Source organism: Haliotis asinina, chromosome 3 (assembly GCF_037392515.1).
Source record: "Haliotis asinina isolate JCU_RB_2024 chromosome 3, JCU_Hal_asi_v2, whole genome shotgun sequence".
Classification (NCBI taxonomy): Eukaryota; Metazoa; Mollusca; class Gastropoda; order Lepetellida; family Haliotidae; genus Haliotis; species Haliotis asinina.
The window spans coordinates 52738046-52759569 of record NC_090282.1 but is presented as its reverse complement, the minus strand read 5'-3'; the positions used below and the strand labels follow the sequence as shown (position 1 = coordinate 52759569).

General features: G+C 38.7%; 1 protein-coding gene and 1 pseudogene across 2 annotated transcripts in view; both read left to right on the top strand.

Moving 5' to 3' along the window:
* LOC137278154 (zinc finger C2HC domain-containing protein 1B-like) overlaps nucleotides 1-21524 on the top strand; it is a 174637-nt gene that overhangs the window by 47698 nt on the left and 105415 nt on the right. The window lies entirely within an intron of this gene.
* LOC137277231 (uncharacterized) lies at nucleotides 18680-20467 on the top strand (annotated as a pseudogene).

The following is a 21524-nucleotide window of genomic DNA, read 5'->3' as shown; positions in this document are numbered from 1 at the left end:
TAACTGGATCAAACATCCAAAACGTGAAAATTAAGTGAAAGCAAAAAATATTCACGTACGTCTATCAATAAATCAACAGTCAGTAGTAATAACAGTGAATCACACATATAAGTGTACTGATAATACATCAAAGGCGGAACGTAGGTTACCATTTGTCAAGTTGTCTCGGACGTAATAGTGTAACGTGTAGACCTTCAGATGGTAAGTTAGACGAAAAACAAAAATTGATGACAAAAAGTTTCTATTTTGCCAATTGCATATTCTTTTGTTAATTTTAAATGCCCTAAAAACATACAACATCATATCTGTCAGTTTATGTTGTCTGCAGAAAGTAAACTTCCGGATGGGATTACATGACTTGATCATGTGGCAGGCTATTTTTAACTTGCATCGCGACATATAGCAGGGGTCGATTTATAAGTTTTTTTTATACAGTACAATTACAGTGTAGTTTCCCTTAATCCTACTTAACATGTGTTTTCGTTACTGATGAGATGTTCTCACACGTACCAAATCCTAATGAACAAGCCGAGTGACACGCGTCACTAGTGTTTTGATGGCTAATTAAACAATTCACACCAAATGCCTTGTGATAGATTAAAAAACTACATAGTCGTGTGGTAAACGGTATTGACATCACACATACACATGCACGTTGCACAGATCTCTCCGTCCGGATAACTGGATCATTTTTCAATGGAAATGTATGGGAATGGTTTGAAAATTCGCTGTCCGTGTCCGGAAGCGCGGGGTCCGGTTAAGCGAGTACAATTAATGAACGTAAGATTCGTTTCACATAAAAATCGTCCGGAAGGCGGGGTTTCCGGATATGTGGGGTTCGGGTAAACGGGGTAGGGTTCGGGGTACAAATAAATACCATCTCTACTCAATGGTTGGATTGGGTTATCCGGGGTAAAAATAATCAGATTGCAGCGCTTTGAGTGCTTCAAAGAAAAATAAACTCGTCAAAGTGCTTGTTAGTTCTACGTGTACATTTTAGGTATCCTTATGATTATGTATGTTCACGATACACAAACTTTTTCATGATAGCTAGAGTTGATAAAGCTGAAATAAAGCATATTGATTGGTCAACGATCTAACCAATAGTCAATCTGTATCCAAGCTGTCTAGTGACCGAACGTGCTCTTCAGAAATTTAGCCCACGCCCCATCACCTGTCATTTCCTATGTGACAGGTATCTCATGATACGATTGGTCATAGATAACGAATCAGGGACCATATTGAACAGATGAGATACAAAAGGTCCTATTCGGGAACTTTGATGACGCCCATCCCATTACCCTTTGTCTTATGTATGTGCACGGAATAGCATTATACAATATGTATACATGTATGTTCGTATATTTTCTGCGTTAAATCTGGATGAACCAAAGTGACAAACTGTGAATCTATTCCATGTACGTCACACACTAGCTAATTAGTACTTACCTTAAAATATTCAGTATACACTAGCAACATATCAGCGAAAACTCTTCTTTCATACAGGATTATTAGGCATGTGCGTAAATTCTTCTTTACTGCCATTGACATAGATGTTTTGAACAATTTAACCTCACACAATGATATGAGAGGGACAAATTGTTTAAGTATGTCTGTTCAGAAGGGTTTCTCCAAAATGCATCCATGTGTGAAACTGTTCGTGTACATATCATAAAACGTGACACCCAAACTCACCAAAAAGGCACACATATCACGAAAGGCACGTGCTCTACATGGGATGGAAGAGAGAAAAACACATGTGTTCAGTTTTTAGTTGTTGGGGCTTAGGTTTGACAGTGAAAACTTGCCTCGTTAGTATTGGGAGAATAATAGTTTCTTGAGCCCAGTTGTTAGACATTTAGTAGTTAGAAATTTAGTGTTAAGACATTTAGCTGAGGATATTTTCAAACGGGCCTGAAATTTACTGTATTTGTGAATACATTTCTTGTTGAATCAGTTTGTGGGTCCCTTCAGTTCGTTTGGTTGGTTTTCACTGTAAATATTATTTAATTTAGTTTTGGTCCAAGGTTGAAATATTACCTACAGCCACCCAGTTTATTTTTTACTTGCACATAGTTTCTAGGACCCTTTCAGTTCGTTTAGTTTGGTGTATTTCTTTTCAGACTGCTTTTTTAAATAAAGACTTCCACTGTGCATTACTCCGCTACAATGTCTTATGTACAAAGAATACAAACATGTGTTAAGAAAATACTCATGCACACACCACCTAAAGTCTACAAGAGAAAGTGCAATAAAATTACGTACAACGTTACATATATGACATGTATTCACTCCTGCTTTCTTTCAACATATACCTTTACAACGCAATTAAACAGTTAAACAATCAGGACTTGCTCATATGACGAGACAGTTTCCTGTAATCTCCGAAACCTGCCAGGGATATCAGGCGTGAATAGCCCTAATTAGTCTCACCACAGCCAGCCAGGCAATCAGCAGGTGTTGAGGAGTGAAGTGGCTTTCGGGCTTAATGAGTTAAGGACATTTACGTCTCCAACAGTCTTTCCAAAATGGGACTTGTGTGTAGTTTTACAAGCTTTGCAGAGATATCCTTTTGAGCCTATGCAAGACATATCTTTAAATAGCCTTTTGTTAGCATTTTGCTACAGCATCAAGAGTGTCAGAGTTAAATGCAATTGATGTTACGTCTATAGCATTTGCAGAAGGTTTAAAGTCAATGTCATGTAGGACTGTACCTGACTTTACAGCTAAGAACCAGACTGCTGCTGTAGGTCCTTTAGGCCATAGGTTTTATCATATACCAGCACTGCCTTCCAAGGCTTCTAGATCTGGCAGATCAAGCTTACTGTGTCCTGTTCAAGCCATGATGTGGCATGTGCATTGGACAGCAAACTTTAGGTGCAGTAGTAGATGTCTTTTCCTTTCATGCAAGACAATTGATGATACAGAGATTTCCAAGAATACTATTGCTTTGTGGCTTAGGAAAACTATTGCTGTTGCTTGTCAAGGGTTAGGTCGGGAATCAGTTTCTAAGAAGTTTTCTCCCCATGAAATTAGGACTTTAGCATCATCTGTAGTTTCTTTGGGTTCAGTATCTGTAGAGAGTGCACTCTCTAGTTGTCAATGGAAGTCCACAAACACATTTATTAGTATTTATTTCAGAGACATAGCCTCCTCTACTGAGGGCCTTAAGTCCATGGGTCCTGTAGTAGCAGCACAGCATCTCTCCTCCGCCTAGTGCCTCAAAAGGGGGTGTGGGTGTAGTTTCTTGAGATTGGATCTTATGATTAATAAATTTAATCATAGCTACACAAATGAGAATAAAAGAGTCTATTAGTGTGATCATATGATATGTAAGTCAGTCTTCTGTGGTCAGCCCATCAACCTTATGTGAGATCTATGCAGCCATAATCCAGAGGGAATGTTTGCGCTATAATTGGGAACATTTACAATTATTGTTAGTAATTGTTAGTAAACTTACCTCTGGATAATGGTATTTATGTCCTGGCCTCAGCTCACTTCCTTTCCTCTAGACGATGGGTCATCTTGGGAAAAAAAACAACAAAAATTGTGGTGCTGCTCAGACAAACAATGGGTGACATACCATCAAGGGAGGTAGGTTAGGTTAGGATTACACCGCTAGGGATAGCCATAACTTAGTGTAAAATAGTGTATGTGTATGTGGAAACCACAGATTAAGACAACCATAGTCCAGACGTAAGTTTACTACCAATGATTGCAGTTGGTTCTTTTGAAACTGATATTAAGGGTCAAACTAGGGAGATGAGATATCTATGAGATTGCCTTATATATGGTATTACACAGCATATATTTCCTGCTGCAGGCCTTGTTCTGCAAGTACTTGACCATTTCAGTCAACCAAGAAGATTTATCTGATTTTGATTGTGACATTTTGGTTTCACAAGGATTGCATATCAAAACCCTCTATCTGTCCTTCCAAGAGACAACTTGCACCCTCACACCAACCCTCATCCCAAACAGTTGGTCTGTACAGATGTTACAGCTTCACCTTTGGTACACCTTCAAAGATCTGTCTGAGCCAAGGTTACTCTAACAGTTGCCAAGGTGATCATTCATCCTACAGAGTTTCTTTTAGCTATAGTAGCCGGCATTTCAGTGCTCTTTGAAAGAAAGTGGTTGACAAGGTCCTCCTGGGTCTTTGTCTCATCACCAATAATCAACTGCCTGCTCAACAGAATAGTTAGCATTCTGCATGTATCTGTCATCCTTGGGCCTGACATAATTGACAGTCTCTTGCTCTGTCCTGTCAGTACTTTAAAGATCAACCACAATGCTTTGGAACACCATTGTCAGCTTTAAAAGGTAACTTTGAATTGCACTATCCACAGCCTCTACAGCAGAAGTCTCAAGAACAACCAGCATTCTTTTATGCATTCAGTCAATTTCAACCTGTTATCCATTGCAGGACTTTGTCCTCTGCTTGCCTCTAGTCCACAAAAGACTATGGTAGCAGCAGCAGCAGCAGCAATTGTGCTCTGCAGCAAGTGTTCTCTAGCATCCATCATGAAATGACATGCCCTTTTTATTGCAACTGTTACAGTGTCCACTTGTCCAATTATATCTAAAGACCAAAAACTATGTAGCAAGGCAAGTAGTATGATGCTTAGTTATTATTATTCAATCTGCATTCTTAATCCTCATCACTACTGCAGAGTAGTGTTTTGTTTTGTCAGCTACCCTGTTCCTCTTTGTCGCCATATATGACATTTATGGCCTTTATTGGTCATCACCCTTGGCTGTGTCTGTCATCACGTCAACTGTAGAATGAAGTGCTGTTGTTTCTCTATCTGTCCATTGTTGAATATTTGCCTGTCCATTGTTGTTAAAAACTATATAGATATATATGTATGCTCACATCTAGATTAGTAGTGTGTGTGTGGAGTGCGGTATTCCGACTATATGTGTGGGGACGACCGCTTGCTGGATTATACCACTCACAGGAAAGGCCCTGGGGGTGAGCTGGAAGTCTGCTCACCCCCCTACTTGTTTGTCATGTCTTGTGAAACCAACTAAAGAAGTTTGAACTAAACTATGCCATCGCTTGATCAATGTGAACATGGCCCTTCAACACCACCATCTTGAATGGAGCATCATACAGCAACCACTTAATGGACAACCTACAAGTTAAGGATGGAGCAGCAAGATATGACAGACTAAGTAAGTAGGTGCGTCTCTCCCACAGAGATCTTATCACAGCCATCAACATGGAGATCTTGTATTTGAAAAGAAGCTACCTTACGAACATCTTCAACATGGACATTGTGTACCAAACAGGTCATCAGGACTTACTTATCTGTGTTACTTTCACTGGACTCAGTTCAGGATATATTATGTGTCATTGTTGATAAGTGCAACCAGGTATGTTTGAACACAGACGAGTACATTATTACCTTCTTATGTTTATATCATAATATATTTCGTACATGTGAACGATGTGGTCCAAGTTACTTCTATAGAATGAAGTCAGAATAGGGATATTCTTTTGTCCAGCTACCCACAACCACATTTTTACCATGTGTCAGTTTTAAGACATTAACAGCAAAGCAATATTCAACATTTTAGAATTTTGAAGTCAGAGTAGTGTTATTATAATATTTTTTTTGGGCATAGCACCCACTATATGGGCAAGCTCCATCACATACACGGGAAAAGTACCCATCATACTTAAAAGGGCAACAGTACCCACAAGTACCGTCTGAGTCGTATGGTACAGTTAGACTCCTGGTTTCTAATTTCTTAATGTGAAATATTTGCTGACATATTTAATGCATACTTTTTATGACGCTAATTATTATCACTACTTGGTATTGAGCCTCACTACAAAGCTCGACCTCACTATGACTCCAGATGTAAACATCTTTATCTGAAATATTTATTGAATCTGTCCGAAGTATCCAGTACCTGAATGTCAAATGTACATTGCAATGATTATATGATTATTTTTCTGATGTCAAACTGGAAAGATGATTACTCTCTTACCGTCACTGCGTAGATATATTTGCTGCACGGGATGTCAACAATGTCAAGAATTACTTTACAGTGATTATGTACTGATTCGCACTGTTGGTATTTACATAGTGTCACTCCTATCAGTTTGGACTCAATTTATTTAAGCTTGGGGTCCAAGCTTTACAGAACGGGGGAAAGTTGTTACAGTGTTTACTTTATGACAGTCATGTCCAAATATTTCTAAACACCAAAACTATGAAACAAGACAAAAAAAAATTCAGACAGAGGGGAAGTTGTATTGAAATAATAAATCATACCAAAATTCATTATTATTTATAACCAGCATTAGCATTCAGATATTAGGCAAATATAAATACAGAAGATTATTTTCATCATGTACCAGTAATATCTTAGAGAACAACACCAGTCAAAAGTAGTAAACCTCATCTCACAGACATACTATTGAAAAAGATATAAGTTATGACCACACAATTTCACAGATGTTCTTGTTAAAACTATTTTTTAAGGAAAAGATTGTCACTGCAAAAGAACGTCATAAGTCATGCCGCTGGTGTCTTCCGATGTTCAGATGTAAACAACCTCCGGCAGCATGACTTATGACGCTCTTTTGCAGTGACGATCTTTTCCTAAAAAAATAATCTATAGCTCCAACAACACTTCACACCTAAATGCCTTCATCAGTGGTGGTCAAAGATGGATAATTATAAAAATGACAACCGTATAAACTAAAAACAAAACACACAGAGACGGGTGCTCCTTCTAGTGACGCCATGTTTTGATGTGCGAGTTTCTGGACACGTCCGAAAAATCACAGAACGGAGCTGAGAAATCTCCGAAGATGGACGAGCGTGTTTCAAGTATTACAGACATGGCTTCTGAAACGGGCATTGTGTTTATGTTATTACTGCTAAACAACCGATATCACTGCAATTGTTTCGCGAGTGGGCTGCGTTTGTTTACATTTGAGATGCATTTCCTTCAAACTTGCCGTAATTCCTTCTGTTACTTAGTGGGGCCTGTAATTCCCCCAAGCAGACCAGCACGCCACTTGGACCCAAGACCCCTATCATAACATATTTATCACTTGCTACTGATCCATTATCAATAATTATGCAGGATGGTATATCAGTCACGATATTGATACACATGTGTATAATCATTCAGTAAGACTACAGTGATAATTGAACACCTCTTTCGACCTTGAACAGCCTAGAGTATAATGCATAAGTAGTTATGTCCTTGTTGAAAGATTTGTAATGTGACAAGTGTAAAATAAAGACATTCACTGTTATATCATTGGACAACCTGCTTTTTGGAGTCATGCCCCTCTCTGTGATGTTTATGCCTACATACACATCTGTAATATTGTGAACCTTGTTTGCATTCAGTATGGTTTAAACCCATTCATTTCCAAAAGAGAAATCGGATTGGTAAACAGGCAGTATATTGCTCATGTGAATACTGTTCCAGGATACAAATAGATTAGATATAACAATTATTAGGAGAAAAGCATGCTAATAATAAACAATAAACAATAGCTTTCTGAAAATATAAGAATCAAAAGTTGTTAACATAGCCACCTATAACATTAGGATCATTAGTGTCAGAAGTGCAATTTTGTTTTTACGATTACAACACAAATCTCCTTGATAGTACAATGAAGGAATGGATAGATTCTAATAATTCAAGATTATCTTTAGCAGATCCATTAGAGTGGCCGTACATTATTGATTTGATATCATATCCTTTGATATAGAAGTGCATTTTATGTCTTATGTCAGTGTAATTAATGCACGAAAAGATGTAATGAATTGGATCTTTGTAAGAGTAGCCACAAGAATAAGACAGATTTGAAGATAAAAATCATAGATATTTATGTGATTTTAAATCACTGCAACTGAGTCAGAGGCGCGAATGGATAATCTGACAGAATCTTGATCCCGAGTTTAGATTAAAAATGTTTTGACTATTAGTATTTGACACATTGATCTGTTTCTTGAAACTACTCAAAGTGCAAACTGTAGTGGTATCTATTACTAGCGGTCTGCAATGTCACCAAGGGGCGACAACTGTGGTTGTCTTGGGGGAGTATGGCAATAAAACATGGCTCCGCTCACAACGGCTCGTTAGTGGTAATTACGGCTAATTACGGCCCTACATCCTGATACAACATGGTGTCAGAAGTGGGATCTGGTGAGACAACTTATGGACTCTCAATCAAACTCAAATTTTGAACTTTTTGATCGGTCGTCACTCATTGACAAAGCTGTAACTGTGTGTAGCGTGAAATCGTGCTGACTATCGTCCTCTTGCACAGATTATAAGTTGCCGCGCTCTCTGCACACACGTTCTCGCCGTTGAAGAAAAATCGTCCTGACGCACGGTCCTATAGTGATAAACTCGTATCGGCGAATGTTCAGTGTTCATCATGAATAACTTGAAGCCACCGCCTCCACTGGAATTAATTGGCAATATTTCAGAGAATTTCAAGATATGGAAACAGGAATTTGAACTTTACAAAATTGCAAGCGGACTCGAAAACAAACGTTATTGCTTCTACATTTCTGCATGTGATCGGCAAGGACGCTAGACAGGTTTATAACACGTTTGAGTTTGCAAACGAAGATGATAGGGGAAAATGTGAGGTATTGATGGAAAAATTTGAACAATATTGTAATCCTAGAAAGAATGTGACATTTGAAAGGTATGTATTTGGAACCAGAAATCAACAAAGTGGAGAAAAGTTTGACTCTTTCTATACTGACATTCGAAATAAAAGTGCCAGCTGTGAATTTGGAGATCTGAGAGACTCACTAGTTAGGGATAGAATTGTAATTGGAATTCAGAGTGAAGAAACTAGATCAAGACTATTGAGAGAGCAAAATCTCACTCTTGAAATGGCATTAAACATATGTAGAACAGCTGAAGCTACAGAAAGTCAAGTAAAAAGCCTCCAGGATGATAAAGCTGCAAGTGTTGGATATGTTAAGAGAAAAACACCATCTGGTAGAAAACAAAGTCATACCAAACCAAAATTGCCGAGTAGAAGTAAACCTCAAGCACAAAATCAAAAACTTCAAAGGGAAAATTGTCCATATTGTGGTAAGGAAAAACATGACAGGAAGTTTTGTCCAGCTAGACATGTTTCGTGCAACAGTTGCAAGAAACGAGGACACTACGCAAGTGTATGCCAGTCTCAGAAAGGATATGTGCGAGCTATAGATGAGGATGGATATGAGGATGACTATGACTGTGGGCAAGACGATTCACAAGAAACAGTATTTCTTGGCTCTATCAGCAGTGATACTCCAAAACAGAGAAGTCGTCGTTACTTCAACTTGCAAGTTGATGGCAAAACTATCACTCTCAAAGCTGATACAGGGGCAGATGTTAGCTTAATATCTCAGGACATTTTCGACAAAGTGTTCCCAGGTAGACAACTTCAGAGTCCCAAACGAATTTTGAGAGGAATTCAGAACCAGCTGAAAGTAGTCGGGTGCTTTCATGCTACTGTGAAGTGGAAAGAGAGAACTGTGAAAGAAACATTTTATGTTTTGACAGAAAGTAGTCACTCACTTCTGAGCTGTGATGCCAGTGAGGACCTCGGATTACTCCAGTTCTGTTCAGCAGTCACAAAGGAGGATATGGTTTCAGAGTTCCCAGGTCTGTTTGTGGGTCTAGGTGAAATGGATGGTGAATATGACATCAAGTTGAAGACTGATGCTCAACCGTATGCTGTCACTACACCGAGACGGGTACCCATGCATACCTCTGCTGCCTAAGGTTAAAGAACAGCTTGAGAAACTGGAGTCACTGGGAGTTATTTCGAAGGTTGATGCTCCAACAGAATGGTGTGCACCTATGGTGGTTGTACCTAAAGCCAATGGAGATGTCAGGATCTGTGTTGATCTGAGAAGATTGAATGAGTCAGTACTCAGAGAGAGACACACCCTCCCTACGGTGGATCATACTCTCGGACAATTGAAGGATGCCAGAGTATTCTCAAAGATTGATGCCAATTCAGGGTTTCACCAGGTGAAATTGACAGAACAGTCCTCTTATCTCACAACTTTTATGACTCCATTTGGACGATACTGTTACAAACGGTTGCCATTTGGAATAACTTCAGCGCCTGAGTATTTCCAAAGACAAGTGTCACGGACATTGGAAGGTCATGAAGGAATTACAGGCATCATGGATGACTTTTTGATCTACGGGATTAATGACACAGAGCATGATGAGCGTGTTAGACAGACACTCTCCTCTCTACAGAAGGCAGGGATTACTTTGAATAAGGACAAGTGTGACTTCGGACAGTCAGAGGTCCAATTCTTAGGACAGACAGTGGGAGAGAAAGGTATCAGAGCAAGTGAGGACAAAGTTTCTGCTGTAAAGAACCTCCCAGAACCTCAAAATGTTCCAGACTTACGCCGGTTCCTTGGAATGGTTAACCAGTTGGGCAAATTTATCACAAACCTTGCAGAGTTGACCAAGCCACTCAGGGACCTCCTCAGTAAGAAGAACTGGGGTGAGCAGCAAAGAGAGGCATTCTCAAAGATCAAATCAGCTGTCAGCAGCAGGGCAGTTCTCGCTATATTCAACCCCAACCTACCAACGAAAGTAACAGCTGATGCCTCATCATACGGGCTAGGAGCAGTCTTGTGTCAACGCCACTCTAGAGACTGGAAACCTGTTGCCTATGCGTCTCGTTCTCTCTCTGACACAGAAACTAGATACGCGCAGATTGAAAAGGAAGCACTGGCTCTCACATGGGCTTGCGAGAGATTCCAGGACTACCTCATTGGTCTTCAGTTCACACTGGAGACTGACCACAAACCCCTAGTTCCACTTCTAGGTCTGAAGGATCTTGATACTTTGCCTCCAAGAGTTCAACGCTTTAGGATGAGGTTGATGAGGTTTGCATACACAATCAACCACGTGCCAGGTCGTGAACTCACTCCAGAGAAAGGTTCATCACGTTCTGACCTGGAGGAGGAGGTAGAGGCCTTCGTGAACGCAATCAGTTTTCCCGCCTCAGACAAGAAATTGGATGACATACGACGTCACCAACATGAAGACGACATCTGTAGACAGATTCTTCAATACTGCATGGAGGGCTGGCCGGAACGACATCAACTTAAGGGCATTGTGTCACACTATTGGCCTTACAAGGCAGATATCACTGTCTGCAATGATCTAATTCTCTGTGGTGGGAGAATTCTCATACCGGAAACGATGCGTCCCGGAATTCTGGAAGCACTCCATGAAGGACATCAGGGCATCACGAAGACACGAGAAAGAGCCAAGCAATGTGTATGGTGGCCGAACCTGAGCAAGCAAATCGGTGAATTTGTCTCTAAGTGTCATGTATGCGTTAAGAAGTTTGACAATCACCCTGAACCTCTGCTGCCATCAGAAATGCCAGAACGGCCATGGATGAAGGTTGCTTCAGACTTGTTTGAACTCAACAAACAACCTTATGTGCTAGTTGTGGACTACTACTCTCGTTTCATCGAAATTGCGAAACTCAACAGCACATCATCGAAAGTGGTGATCAATCATTTGAAAAGTATGTTTGCCCGACATGGGGTTCCTGAAATACTTGTATCGGACAATGGTCCTCAGTATTCTTCATTGGAGTTTGCAGAGTTCAGTAACGAATATGGATTTTGTCACGTCACAAGCAGCCCAGGTCATGCATCTGGAAACGGGGAAGCAGAGCGTGCAGTGAGAACGATCAAAACTCTCTTGAAATCAGCAGACGATCCGTATGCTACACTCCTGAGCTATCGATCAACACCCTTAAGTTGTGGATACAGTCATGCTGAGTTACTCATGTCCAGACGTCTCCGGACGAAGCTGCCCATCCTACCACAGAAACTCATGTGTAGCCCGCCTGATGAAAAGAAGGTCATGGACCACGAATCATCCCGCCGTGAAGATAGCAGACTACACTTCAACAGACGCCATGCAGCACTACCCCTCCGACCACTGTGTAGGGGAGATGAGACATGGATGAGGGACAGAGGTGAGAAAGGGACTGTAGTCGACAAACTGTCACCTCGTTCCTACACGGTGCAGACAGACTCAGGAATGTACCGTCGCAACAGGAAAGACTTGAACTTCCTTCCTAAACAGGAGGTGGTGAAGTCTGAGATGTTCAGCACTCCAGAGACCAGCGCACCAGCTCCAGCGCCTACTGGTGTGTACCACACACGATCTGGCAGGCCATCCAAACCACCTGTCAGATTTGATGACCAGTACCAGTGATGGACACTATTGATCCAGTGTTGAATTTAAAGTGTTAATGAACGTTATAGTTTAAAGTTAATAGTAAGTTTTATCATCTCTGCTTTGGACTCTAATGGTAATGGTAATTATATAATTTACCTTCTCATTTCCAAGTTTGGTTTTTCGTTTAAGTTAATGAGTGAGCATCATTTCCATCCCAAAGGGAGATGTAGTGGTATCTATTATTAGCGGTCTGCAATGTCACCAAGGGGCGACAACTGTGGTTGTCTTGGGGGAGTACGGCAATAAAACATGGCTCCGCTCACAACGGCTCGTTAGTGGTAATTACGGCTAATTACGGCCCTACATCCTGATACAACACAAACAGTCTCGGAAACTGTAGCTTGCAGTGTCAGATACCTTAGGAGGGATGAGATTGCTCAAATATTTTGGAGTTAAATTATTTACCATATTGTTAACCAATGTTAGTTTTTGGATGTGTCTCCAAGTACATAGTGGTTGAAAATTGGTCTCATCATAAATTTTCTTATGACTCATACTGTGAACAGCACCACAAATAGTTTCAGTATAAAAATAGGCATGCCCATCTTCATAAATATTTTGGGGGATTCGGCTGCAATTGTATGCAATATAATAATTCAGCTTTGTGCACCAGTTACGTGCGCAAAATTTATTAAAAAAAATAATCTCTGCACAGTGGCTGGATTTCTTTTGTTAGTCTTTTACTTATCAAAAATGACTAATGTTTCTTCAGTTTTAGGGAACAAATAAATTCGCCAATGTGTCTACCTTTTCCTTTTTATCCCCATGGCATGTAATGCGTGGGAATATAATTGAAGCCTTGTCTGTCTGTCTGTCCGTCCGTCCACCCATCCGTAATCATTTTGTTTCCGGAGCATAACTCAGAAACCGTTCAATATTTTTAGACCAAAATTGATAGATATAATGATCTAAACCTATGGTTGAGCCTTTTGCTATTTACTGAGATTTGGCATTTTTATTTTTTTTTGTTTTTCCATGGTGTTAGTCTAATGGTGGGGTGGACTTCGTCTCTGGAACAGAACTAAAAAAATGTTCAGTTTTTTTCTGCAAAACTTGGTAGATATATCAATCAGAACCTAAAGTGGTGCCTTTTGCTATTTACAGGTTTTTGTGATTTATTATTTTCTCAGTTTCCATGGAAACGTTTTGGACATAGTCTCAAAAGTGAGAGGTGTGTTTTGTTTCCAGAGCAGAACTGAAAAAACGTTAAATATTTTTTCTTCAAAACTTGGTATATATATCAATCAGAACCTAAAGTGGTGCCTTTTGCTATGAACAGATTTTTGTGCATAATCATTTTCATGACTTCCATGGAAACAATTCAAACTTAATCTAAGAAAACTGTCAGATGATTTGTCCTTTCAAATATGTTGGGGCTGGGGGATATGTCATCTGACGACTCTTGTTGCCTTATGTGTATGTTCCATACATTGTTACATGATGGCTAGAGTTGATAAAACCAGAACCAATAATCAATCTCTAGTGAAGCTGTTGAGTGACCAAACATGCTCTTCAGAAGCTTTGCCCATGTCCTTTCCTCTGTGACTGGTATCTCATGATCACAGCAAAAATAACATTGTTTCGGGACACCGGAAACCTAACTGAAACAAAATGGAAACTTAAGTTTCAGGTAGGTTTCCGGATCGTTTCTTTACGTTTCCATCAAGTTTCCGGTAAATGGAAACTCACAAATTATCCACAATCCGGTAGGGCTCCAGTGAGTTTCCGTTAGCCAGTTTCCAGTATGGGCTCCAGTGGGTTTCCGTTACCCAGATTCCAGTAGGGATCCAGTGTGTTTCCGTTACCGGAAACTTAACTGAAACAAAATGGAAACATAAGTTTCAGGTAGGTTTCTAGAATGTTTCTTTACGTATCCATGAAGTTTCCGGTAAATGGAAACTCACAAATTACCCACAATCCGGTAGGGCTCCAGTGAGTTTTCGTTACCCAGATTCCATTATGCGCTCCAGTGGGTTTCCGTTCCCCAGATTCCAGTAGGGATCCAGTGAGTTTCTGTTACCCAGATTCTGGTAAATTTCCACTGGGTTTTAGTTACCTTCATTCCAAAGAGGTTCCATATGTTTTCCACTATTCTCTACTTTCAGATAGTTTCAGTTACTTAATTCAGTTTGGTTTCCCACTGATTTCCGTATCTATTAAATACATTAACCATATTCGGTAGGTTTCAATAAATCAGAATTTGTGTGGCTATAGTTAGTTTTATACTTGGTTATTAGCATGCATTGATTACCATATGTCCACATGGTTGATGATTGTGTAAATTATATGACCTAATACATTCAAATACATATTCACTTCAGTTATCTCAACACCACCTGGACATAAAATAAAAATCAGTCAGTCAGTTGGTTTTTCTTTATTCATCATTAACATTGATTTAGAAACTATCATCAAAATTTTCTCAATAGCATTAACATGTAGGAATACTCACACATAACAAAAACAATATTAATACCACCTATATTTACATCACATTGTCCTCATAGTGTGTCTGTGTTGCAAATATACATTGTCACAAATCACAAAATCCTGTCAGTAGATTTCTCTTTATTCAGAGGGGAATGACTTGCCCACTCACAAGCACATAAACCACTTACACACATGCATATTTACAGTTATAATTCATCATTTTCCTCGGAACAAGGTTAAGTGTTTTCAAAACCTACATGTTTGGAATGTGTGATGGAATGATGACTCAGAAACAGAATCTTTAGTTGTTGCTTTCCTAAACATAGTGAACGCACTATCCTCAACTATCCTGAATCATATTTTCAATGACCAGGCTGGAAGATCTTTAGGTGGCAGGGACTGAATGCATCTTGTTGGGTGGAGTTGTAAGGTCTTCATTTTTGCTCTGGCTCTGGAACACCCTGGAGCCATTCGTTCATTGTCTAGTAAAGTCTTACAGTGTAGCAGCTCCTCGCTTTTCCCATAAAACTCCAACAGAGAAGACGAGGTTACAATCCTCTGTGTCAAACTCCACAGGCGATGTCAATTCTGGGGTTATGACTACAGCCACCTCCTGTTTCCTTTCTCAGTCCAATTAATGGCTAGATTCTTCATGCGCTGTTGGAGTTTCTGAAAAAAATACAACTAATGCATAAGTTTTGTCCATCATATATTCTAGGGAGCGATGCTTGGTCTAATTAGATAGTGACACATTACGATGATGGGTAATGACTTGAGATAAGAAAAGTTATTTTATTGCAGTTATGTTGTGATGTGACAATACGCAGCACAAATGCCAGAAAAATGGGTGTTTCAAACCCTGGTGTCAGGTAGTGTATATGAACTGGTACAAGTGGTATTAAGTAGGGCAGTTTCAGGAACTTACAGATTCTTTCTTTTGTTTTAGCGTCTCCCATATGATTTCCATTCTTTCCAGCCTTCTGTCATGTCGATGGTCCCTCTTGCTCCTCCATATTCCCCTGAAGGCTTCTGTTAAGAAAAGCATATGCATTCATTTTGATTTTTCAAATAATATATTATTACAATCCCACAACCCTTATTTTCATTATCATCATATTCACCATGTATCAAACAAAATAATAAATAACTATGGTATATGCACTACTAAAAGGGTAACATAAGTTTTCTATTAGCTGAAGAAGATTTCTACCTGACCGGGATTTGGGCCTTGCAGCATCGCTGGCAAAAGTGTGTGAACTTGGAAAGGGACTATGTAGAAAAATAAATTACAAACGTGGACTTTGTACCTTTTTTTCACAGTGAGCCTTAGAACTTTTCAGCCAACCCTCGTGGCATTAACATGATCATCATGATCAAGTAGAAATTATGCACCACGCAAATCAGCAAATTAGTGTGTTACGTCAATTCTAGTAGATATTATGGTTGCATCATAAGAAATAATGAAAACATCAAAGCTAACCTTATTAAATTTTTACAAAATATCAGGTTTGAAAATTTAGAAAATTTGGATAAATTGAAAGCAACTTGGATTGGATCAAAAGCTAAATCTATTGATAAGATATGTAATGATCTGACAATTGAATGGGTAGTTGGTGTATTTCATGTACTAGGTATTAAATTTACACCAGATCACGAAGGCTAGTGGGTAGACAACACCAGAAAGAGACTGGAGGAGATTGATAGACTTAGCAGTCTTGGAGAAAAAGAAATGTAACACTTATTGATAAAATAACAATAATAAAATTGGTTCATATTTACGATTCCCTGCCCAACCTACCATCAGGCTATATCACTTCCCTTGAAAAAAATGATTTGTTTTAGGTTGATAATGATAAAATAAAACATAATCAAAACAACTATGAAGAAGGGGTTTGAGAATGGCTGATACTAAAATATTTATGGATACTTTGAAATTATCTACTTTAAGACAGTATGGAAAAAGATGTGATAAGGATAATCCATGCAATATACGTTTCAAAGACATTGAAATTACATTAAGATTTATATAACCTTTTAGCAGGATGTGCTGAAAGCATGGCAGGTATTTTAAATAGATTATCATGTCGAGCAAAAATAAAAGTTGGAGAAAGTCATTTTACCTTAAATAAGTCCGAACTTTTCCATGATTCTTCTCACAACATCCTGAAACATAAAGAAACACACATTTGGATTATGAACATATGTCGATTGGTAGTATTTTCCAACTATTATCATGAACTAATTATTTCATCAATATTTCACTTGTTGATTTCCTGCGTATTAGTATTATGACCATTTCAGACAGGTACATTTTCATTTCAGATCAAAATGCAATGCCTACATCAATCACCGTGACAGAAGTCAAAATGCGAGCGAATGGTTACAGTATCATTCGATACAAACTGAAAATTTCATCTGAAACTTACCTGACAAGGATGGGGCACTGTTAATTTTTCTGCCCTCGGTGTCCATTGTGATCGCTCTAAGATTCCCAGATCCTTAGTTCCAAAGCTTCAATTGTGAAATAAGTTGCCATATCTCAAGAAAATTGTAGCAAGTATACAGACTGCAATCTCTACTACCTCACTCTCACAGACCATACTTCAAATCAAGTAGGCAGTTTTTCCTCTCTCGCGCTTGTCCGTTTGAACAAAGATGGCGGCATTTCAAACAAAGACTCATGGGTGCTCAATTATTTTCTAAATTCTATTGTCACTTGTCTGCTTACCCTTCATAGTTTTAGAAAAACAGTGATAACTGCAATATGTGTTTAAATATATTGTTTGTTTTCACAATAACATCACATCTCGCGAGGCCTTATTCATTCCTAATCAAGCGCTTCCGGTTACGTAGTCTGGCTGCTTAGGTGGGCAGCGCCTGCTCCATCGGCCATGACGGACACAGTTAGTGAGCAGCTCTCTCACTGCTCTCTTCCTTGGCAGGCATTAAATGAATGAAACAATAGTATCGATGGATGTAGTCTGGTTGTAATAAAGTATTCCAGCAATGTAAGCTTTTTCTATACCGAAATGCCGAAATTGCCAGACAATAATTCCCATTTAGCATTACTTATGTCTGCACTAAATAATCAAAGTTATAAATAAAGGTCTGATGTATGGCATGTTGTGTAATGTATGGTTGGAGGAGCATCAAAAGGAATTACCAACTGTGTTAAAATAACAAACACGGATGAAAGGATTAACCGATAACAATCTATCTAATTGATTTATTACTTTTATCTTGTACAGCGGATTTGTCAAAAGGAGGGTACCCCACTCTGCCCCTGCCTTTGTTTCAGGGTGTGAATCAGTCACCTGTAGTTAACTGACTAAGGGAAATTAACAAGGGATTAAGTACAGCCTGTTCTGAAATTTATTGCACCACAGCATATAACATTCACACATGATACTTGATTCTTTTAAAATATACTATAAAAACAGCATACGAACATGATACATGGCATACATGATACTCGCATTTTTGCCACCATTTCTCTAATACACATAAAACAATGCATATACTATTCACACATGATACAAAATGGAAAAAAAAGCATCATTAAACACAGATCACTGTCAGCTGCAGACAGTAATAGCTGCAGGGGCTAAGAGCCAGTTAATACCTTGTCACAACATGCCCCCACTAAAATGTCAGGTGCTCGTTGAGAAGGTACACCTATGCGAAAAACAAACCTAAAAAAAGGCACATGACACAGAACAGGACCTGGTTGTATCAACACGTAATTATGTAATCATTAATTAAACACTAATCATTGATTAAATTCTTAATGTTTGATTAGTTAATGAAGTGTTTAAATGCGGTTGCATAAACCCTTATTTAAACACCCATTAACTAAGTATGCCTCTAATGAAGGTACCGTCATTAAACCATGATTAACTTGGGGGAATCCCCTAATTATTATCCATGATGCATTGCGGGTAAACACTAATCTATCGTCTGCATGATGGCTGTCGTCAGAAATCGTAGTAAAAATTTTGAAAGTTGTGAAGTACAACTTCTAACAGACCTAGTTGAAGATCACATTGAGGTATTAAACAGCAAACTTACTAATTCCATCACTAATGACAAGCAAATATGGGACAAAATAACCGCCGAGATCAATAGCCTCAGGGTGAGCAACAGAACGCCCAAAGAAATAAAGACAAAATGGAACAATATGTTTCAAAATGCCAAAAAAGAGTTTTCACATAGAAAACTTCAAACGAAGAAAACAGGTGGCGGTCCATGTCCCAAGCCTTTTTCCTCCTCTATTGAGAAAATCATGGAATATATTCGGATTCAGCATGTTTCAACGGTGTGGCCGGAGTGGAATTTCCTGTTCCCTTACAAGGTAAATAATTCTATGAATATAATTTTTCAACTCATGAAAAAGATCAGTCATGTTAATTTTAGTTATGTCGATAACAAGTAGACAAAGACATTGAAATAGGCAAGCTTTGGACTTCTAAACATAATGTCAAAACTGCGGACAGGTTTCATTCTTGATTCTTACCTTATGTAGAGCTTTATTCAATTACATTTCTTTTGTTGTACATAGCATGCATCCTCTCTCAACAAATATCCAAACCAATGTGAAGGCCGTTTTCACATTAGAGTGAAGTCCCCTGTTACTATTTTGGTACATGGAACCCACCCAAGTTACATTTTACAGACGGTTGCTATTATTTCTCTCATAATGTAAATATAGATCAATATGATAAGAAAAGACAATATGTTAAAAGGTGTTCCAAATATATAGCACGTGCAGTAATAGACAAACCATTCACGCTGTTATTATTATTAATTATGCTTTGACATAAAGAATATTGTAGTTGATATTTCATTGAAACATTCTAATGAAAATATGAAGTCAAAATTGCTTGAACAAGTACAGACCCACATCAAAAGTACTCGTACTGTGATGTAATTTCAATAAATGTAATTTCCATAGTTGTCAATTTCGTTTATCATGAATAATTTTCGTGAATACAATATTCATTGTATCCTAAAGGACTGTTCATTATTCATGGCTAGGTGGACTGGTGATGAATTTAATGTGGGTCACCCATTTTACATGTTATGAATAATTCACAAGAAATAATAATAAAATCCCCATCTGTTTTCAGAAGCTCAAACCTTCGAGATCCAAGGCTCTCCAAAAACATTTGACTTGTTGAGTCGTGTGTTGCAGGAGCAACAGGAAAGTGATGTCATCCCCTCCCTTGATGCAGATTTACCAAGCGGTAGCTACACAGCTGATATTGCAGCTGTAGGCAGTTTTGAGTCCTCCGTAGAGAGCAAGAGTGTATGCGAAGACAAGTATGTAGATATATATGTTTAATAGTACTGATATTCAAGCTGTGAAACTGTTTTACCATGTATAGCATAATTTAACAGCTACTGTGAGCAAGAGCAGCTGGACCTTTATTTAAGAACACAAAAGTAAGAATTACTCTATGCTCTATTGTTTAGTATGTCACATATGTTTATAAGTAGGTTTAAATGATAGGGTGCACATGTCGTCAGTTGGTGTAAATCAGTAAATAAAAAGGACCTATTGACAACGTGTTTCAGAGTCACGGCATCCACTAAGGGAAAGCGGCCTAGGATTTCCAAGCGGAAAGTGAAGCCTGATGACGTCACACAGCTACAGTTTGAGGTCCTCCTGGAGCAGAAGAAGAAACTCATCACTGAAACCACCTATTACGAGCTGATGAATAAGAAGTTGCAGATTGAGTTAGGCAAATGTTAAGATCACAATGTGACTGCACTATTTCAACCATTATTACAAGTACGAGCCACCATACATGTAAATGCTAGGAATTATGGGAAATTGAACACATAAGACTTAGTCATTGATTAAAGTTTCACCGCACTGAAGAAGTTTCTTGTTATATATTCCCTTATGTTCTGTCCGTCTTCTTGGCCAGCATAATCACTGCCGAGGTCGCCTTCATCTTCCTCTCCATCTTCCCTTTTGCTCATGGGTTCCCGGAAATCGATTGTTGTGCAAAACAGCACAAGCACCTGGACATATGAAATTAGGAAAATGGGATTTAGTTTTGATGTTCTTTTAACACTATTTAGTACACATATTTATTCTTTACAAAGACTGACATATATAAGTCTCGAACACATACTAAGTTAGAACCCAGACAACATTCACTTAAGGAAAATTTTTCAACATCCTTTCTTAATAGCATTAGCCATCGATTTGGGAAATGAATATACGAGTAAGTACTCGAATCTTACTGCTGACTCAGGTTTCTAATATATAATCACCTATGATTGTGCATGCTCTCTCTGGACTCAGCCGGATTTCACCATGTAGAACATGGAACCTGTGTTTCCACCACCCAAATGCGCGCTCTATAGTGACCCTATTCCTCTTGTGCGCACAGTTGAAGTTCTCTTGGTCATTGGAAGTAGTTCGCATATATGGTGTCATTAGAAATGGACGACAAGCGTATCCACTGTCATCGAGAATGATTCCTGTTTGCAGAGTAGCTTTCTGATTTTGCAAGCTCTGTCCAAGTAGACTCATTTTGAAAACATGACTGTCATGAGTGCTGCCAGGCCAAAGTGCCACTACATTTGTGAACTTTCCTAGTGGAAAAGTAACAAATTCTGTTTAAATAAGTATCAGTATAGTATAATTACTTATTGTATTCTCTCCACAATATAGAGAATATGAACAGGTGAAAATATACAATCTATTCATACACATAATGATTACTTCTCTTTGCAATTTCACGTTATATATCGAATCTGATTATTCGACTTCAACATATTCGAGTCAATAAAATGAA